We start from the raw sequence: 6,207 nt of genomic DNA, 5'->3' as shown, positions 1-6,207 counted from the left end.
TTGCTCAAACCAACAATCTTTGTGGGATCGACCCTCACTCACCCGAGGTATTACTTGGACGACCCGGTATACTTACCGGTCTATCTGTACGAAATGTGTAGTCAGTTTTGTGCACCACAACTCCAGATATTTTATGATGGGATCACCCCCGCCTCACGGGTTTCATTGGATAATTTGGCTGGAGGATCTCTGTATATGAAGAAGACCACTGATGAAGCATTAGAGTTGATTGAAATGGTGGCCAACAATCAATACCTCTATTCCTTCGAAGATCAATAAGAAAAGGAGTTATGGAATTAGATTCCTTGGACACTATGTTGACTCAAAATAAAGTCATGTCACAACAAATTAATGCAATTACGCAACAATTAGGAAGCATGCAAGTTTCAGCAGTGAGCGCCCAAGGGAATTCCTATGACATGAGTAGTGGACTACATCAAAGTAAAGGTTTGGAGTACGGATATTCTTCCCTAGAGCAAGTACATTACATAGATAACATTCCACTTTATAATGATCCCTTCTCCATGACTTATAATCTTGGATGGAGAAATCACCCAAATTCTGGGTTGAAAAATCAAGGTCAGAGGGCCAACAATTTCAACAATAACCACCCACAGAACCACCTCCAGCCCCAACAACATACCTTCAACCCTCACCAACAACAACCACCTCTCACCCAACCATCCCAAGATTCTTAAAAGCTCTCCAATCTTAAACTAGCCATAGAGAAACTCTCCCAAAATACACTCACATTCATTCAAGAAACTAGAGGCTTAATTGACGAAACAAAGTCTAACTTCCAAAATCAAGGTGCTTCAATTAGAAAGTTGGAAGAGAAAATAGGCCAAATTGCTCAACAAGTGGAAAAATCCACAAATGGCCTTCCCAATGACACAATTCCAAACCCAAGAGGAGAGTGCAAAGCTATTTATTTGAGAAGTGAAAAAGTGGTAGAACAAAAGGACAATGAGGAAGTCACGGCCATTGATAAACCACTATTTTATGGTTTATAATGTATTTAATTGTGTGGTTTTATCATGATCTTTACCCTCTTATTCATATAATTAGCATGCATTTATATTTCCTTCCTAAAATTACTACATGATTGAAAACTTACTTCCTAGAGACTTTTTATTAGGTATTTTAATTCTCTTTTATCCCATTCGATGTCGTGATCTGTGTGTTAAGTGTTTCAGGGTTTATAGGGCATGAATGAATTGGAGATTGGAAAGGAAGTTTGCCAAAATGGAAGGTGTTCCGAGGGTTTACCTGAAACGTGTAGCTCGGTCGTCTGGAGAAGCCCGAGGTGGGGGTTCGGTGACCCGAGCTTGATATGCAGAATGGTTGGTGGTTGTACCTGCAATGACACTCCGATGCTTAAGTTAGCATGGGTCCAAGCAGATATGTGTAGATTTGGAATGAATGCCATACCTGGGTGCTCCAGTGTATTTATAGTAGTTGGCAGTGATCTTCCCTGGATAAGATATTCTTATCTTATCTTATCTTTGGGAGTTTTATCTCTATCTTTGTGGAACCGCTTTTTCCAGGCCTTTTCGGCCTTTAGGTTTGGGCTGCGTTCCTTTTGATGGGCCTTCCTTTGCTCTTTGTCCGAGGTCCGACCTTTAGGTGTGAGCTTTAGGCAAGGTCGGACCTCTTGCGAATTTGCCGAGTTGGAGGACCCCGGTCAGGGTATGAACAGTAGCTATCTTTAATCTTATGCTATCTTACATCATGGGGCTGGCCTCACGGCCATGCCTAGACCTTGTTCTTATGTATTTTCAACGGTGGAGTTTCTACACACCATAGATTAAGGTGTGGAGCTCTGCTGTACCTCGAGTATTAATGCAATTACTATTGTTCTTCTATTCAATTCAGCTTGTTCTTGTTCTAAGATATCACTTGTTCTTCAACTTGATAAATGTGATGATGCGTGACACTCATCATCATTCTCACCTATGAACGTGTGCCTGACAACCACCTCCGTTCTACCTTAGATTGAGTGGATATCTCTTGGATCCCTTAATCGGAATCTTCGTGGTATAAGCTAGAATTGATGGCGGCATTCAAGAGAATCCGGAAGCTCTAACCTTGTCTGTGGTATTCTGAGTAAGATTCAATGATTGAATGACTGTGACGAGCTTCAAACTCGCGATTGTGGGGCGTTAGTGACAGACGCAAAAGAATCACTGGATTCTATTCCGACATGATCGAGAACCGACAGCTGAATAGCCGTGCCGTGACAGGGTGCGTTGAACATTTTCACTGAGAGGATGGGAGGTAGCCACTGACAACACTGAAACCCTACATACAGCTTGCCATGGAAAGGAGTAAGAAGAATTGGATGAAGACAGTAAGAAAGCAGAGAGACGGAAGGGACAAAGCATCTCCATACGCTTATCTGAAATTCTTACCAATGAATTACATAAGTATCTCTATCTTTATCTTTATGTTTTATTCATCATCCATAACCATTTGAGTCTGCCTGACTGAGATTTACAAGATGATCATAGCTTGCTTCATACCAACAATCTCCGTGGGATCGACCCTTACTCGCGTAAGGTTTATTACTTGGACGACCCAGTGCACCTGCTGGTTAGTTGTGCGAAGTTGTGATAAGGAGTTGAGATTACAGTTGTGCGTACCATGTTGATGGCGCCATTGATGATCACGATTTCGTGCACCAAGTTTTTGGCGCCGTTGCTGAGGATTTTTTGAGTTTGGACAACTGACGGTTCATCTTGTTGCTTAGATTAGGTACTTTTCAGAATTTTTAAGAATGAATTCTAGTGTTTCAAGGTGATTTTCTTATCATCACCAAAGCTGATTGATCTTCATCAATTTAGCTCTTGAATGCAATGTCCTGCTAAAGCTTGGCTAGCCATGTCTAATTCCTTTAGACTAAAGCTTTAGACTAACATTGCATGATTCCTGGAATTCTTATTAAAAATTTTGAATCTTTTATTTTATTCTCCATATATTTTTCGAAAAAAAAACAAAAAAAATTACAAAATCATAAAAACCAAAAATATGTTATATTTCTTATTGAGACACTAGTCTCATTTTAAATTTGGTGTCAATTGCATGTTTCTGTTCTTCTTGCATTTTTCATGTGTCTTCAGTGATCTTCAAGTTGTTCTTGATGATTTACTTACTCTGATCTTTAATTTCTCTAGTCTTGAGTATTTAGTTGTTTCTCATATGCATTCTCAATTTGTTAGTGTCAGTAGTATACAAACTTCTAAGTTTGGTGTCTTGCATGCATTGTTTATTTGACTTCAGTTGCATTTTGATTATTCCTCATTATTAAAAATCCAAAAAAATTTTAATTTGTGTCTTTTCAAGTCAATAATACAGAGAATTGAAGATTCAGAACATACTACAGAGGAATTACACAGAAAAAGCTGGGCATTCAAAACGCCCAGTGAAGAAGGAAAACTGGCGTTTAAACGCCAGCCAGGGTGCCTGGCTGGGCGTTTAACGCCCAAAAGGGGTGAGTTTTGGGGGTTAAACGCCAGAATGTGCACCATTCTTGGCGTTTAACGCCAGGATGGCACAAGAGGAAAGATTTTGTTTTTAATGCAAATTTTTTTTTCAAGTTTTCAAAATTTTTCAAAATCAAATCTTTTTCAAATCAAATCTTTTCAATCATATGTTTTCAAAATCAATTTCTTTCCATTTTCAAAAATACTTGCTAACAATTAATGATTTGATTCAACATTTCAAGTATGTTGCCTTTTCTGTTGAGAAAGCTTTAATGTTTGAATCATATCTTTTCTTGTTAGCCAAGTTATTGATTTTCAAAATCAAATCTTTTTAAATTGTTTTTCAAACCATATCTTCTCAATCACATCTTTTTAAAACCATAACTTTTCAATCATATCTTCCTAATCACATCTTTTTCAAAATAGTTTTCAATCATATCTTTTTAATTTCTAATTTCAAAATCTTTTTCAAAAATCACTTGATTTCTTTTCTACTCTTAGTTTTCGAAAATCAATTAGTATTTTTCAAAATATTTTTAAAATGTTTTTAATTTATTTTCAAAAATTTCTTCCCCTCTTTTCACATCCTTCTATTTATGGACTAACACTCCTCCTTAATGCACAATTCGAACTCCATCTTTCTTGATAAGTTCGAATTCTTCTACCTCTTCCTTCTATTTTTTGTTTCCTCTGACACATTAAGGAATCTCTATACTGTGACATAGAGGATTCCATATTTTCTTGTTTTCTTCTCTTTCATATGAGCAAAAGCAAAGACAAAAGCATTCTTGTTGAGGCTGACCCTGAACCTGAAAGGACCTTGAAGCGAAAGCTAAGAGAAGCTAAAGCACAATTCTCTGCAGAGGACCTAACAGAAATCCTCAAAGAAGAAGACATGGCAGCCGAAAACAACAACAATGCCAACAATGCAAGGAAGGTGCTGGGTGACTTTACTGCACTTACTCCCGATTTCTATGGGAGAAGCATCTCTATCCCTGCCATTAGAGCAAACAACTTTGAGCTTAAGCCTCAATTAGTTTCTCTAATGCAACAGAATTGCAAGTTTCATGGACTTTCATTGGAAGATCCTCATCAGTTTTTAGCTGAATTCTTGCAAATCTGTGACACTGTCAAGACCAATGGGGTTGACCCTGAGGTCTACAGACTTATGCTATTCCCTTTTGCTGTAAGAGATAGAGCTAGGATATGGTTGGACTCACAACCTAAAAAAAGCCTAAACTCTTGGGAAAAGCTAGTCAATGCCTTCTTGGCAAAGTTCTTTCCACCTCAAAAATTGAGTAAGCTTAGAGTGGAAGTCCAAACCTTCAGACAGAAGGAAGGTGAATCCCTCTATGAAGCTTGGAAAAGATACAAACAATTGATCAGAAAATGTCCTTCTAACATGCTTTCTAAATTGAGCATCATAGGTATCTTCTATGATGGTCTATCTGAACTGTCCAAGATGTCATTGGATAGCTCTGCTGGAGGATCTCTTCATCTGAAGAAGACGCATGCAGAAGCTCAAGAACTCATTGAAATGGTTGCAAATAACCAATTCATGTACACTTCTAAAAGGAATCTACTCTGAATGCCATATTGGCTCATAACAAAATATTGACTCAGCAAGTCAATATGATTTCTCAAAGTCTGTCTGGAACACAGGCTGCACCAGGTAGTACTAAGGATGCTTCATCTGAAGAAGAAGCTTATAATCCTGAGAACCCTTCAATGGAAGAGGTGAATTACATGGGAGAACCCTATGGAAACACCTATAATCCTTCATGGAGAAATCATCCAAATCTCTCATGGAAGGATCAACAGAGACCTCAACAAGGTTTCAACAACAATAATGGTGGAAGAAACAGGTTTAGCAATGGCAAGCCTTTTCCATCATCTTCTCAGCAACAGATAGAGAATTCTAAGCAGAACCACTCTGACTTAGCAACCACGGTCTCTGATCTAATCAAAATCACTCAAGGTTTCATGACTGAAACAAGGTCCTCCATTAGAAACTTGGAGGCACAAGTGGGTCAGCTGAGTAAGAAAATTACTGAACTCACTCCTAGCACTCTTCCAAGCAATACAGAAGAGAATCCAAAAGGAGAGTGCAAGGCCATTAACATGACCTACATGTCCGAATTTGGAGAGGAGGAAGAGGAAGTGAGCGCCACTGAGGAAGGCCTCAATGGACGTTCACTGGCCTCCAATGAGTTCCCTAATGAGGAACCATGGGAATCTGAGGCTCACACTGAGACCATAGAGATTCCATTGAATTTATTTCTGCCATTCATGAGCTCTGATGAGTATTCTTCCTCTGAAGAGGATGAACATGTCACTGAAGAGCAAGTTGCCAAGTACCTTGGAGCAATCATGAAGCTAAATGACAAGTAATTTGGTAATGAGACTTGGGAGGATGAACCCCCTTTGCTCACCAAAGAACTGGATAACTTGACTAGGCAGAGATTACCTCAAAAGAGACAAGACCCTGGGAAGTTCTCAATACCTTGTACAGTAGGCACCATGACCTTCAAGAAGGCTCTGTGTGACCTAGGGTCAAGCATAAATCTCATGCCTCTCTCTATAATGGAGAAGCTAGGGATCTTTGAGGTGTAAGCTGCAAAAATCTCACTAGAAATGGTAGACAATTCAAGAAAACAAGCTTATGGACTTGTAGAGGATGTTCTGGTAAAAGTTGAAGACCATTACATCCCTGCTGATTTCATAG

General features: G+C 38.9%; 1 non-coding gene across 1 annotated transcript; it reads right to left on the bottom strand.

Annotated features, from left to right (window-relative positions):
- Positions 1-4,782: 4,782 nt before the first annotated feature.
- Positions 4,783-4,890, bottom strand: LOC127748076 (small nucleolar RNA R71). Its single transcript, XR_008010019.1, has one exon. It is a non-coding gene; the product is annotated as a small nucleolar RNA R71 (small nucleolar RNA).
- Between the last annotated feature and the right edge of the window lie 1,317 nt (positions 4,891-6,207).

Source organism: Arachis duranensis, chromosome 5, assembly GCF_000817695.3.
Source record: "Arachis duranensis cultivar V14167 chromosome 5, aradu.V14167.gnm2.J7QH, whole genome shotgun sequence".
Taxonomy (NCBI): domain Eukaryota; kingdom Viridiplantae; phylum Streptophyta; class Magnoliopsida; order Fabales; family Fabaceae; genus Arachis; species Arachis duranensis.
The sequence above is the reverse complement of the archived record's forward strand: the minus strand, read 5'-3'. Positions and strand labels throughout refer to the sequence as shown.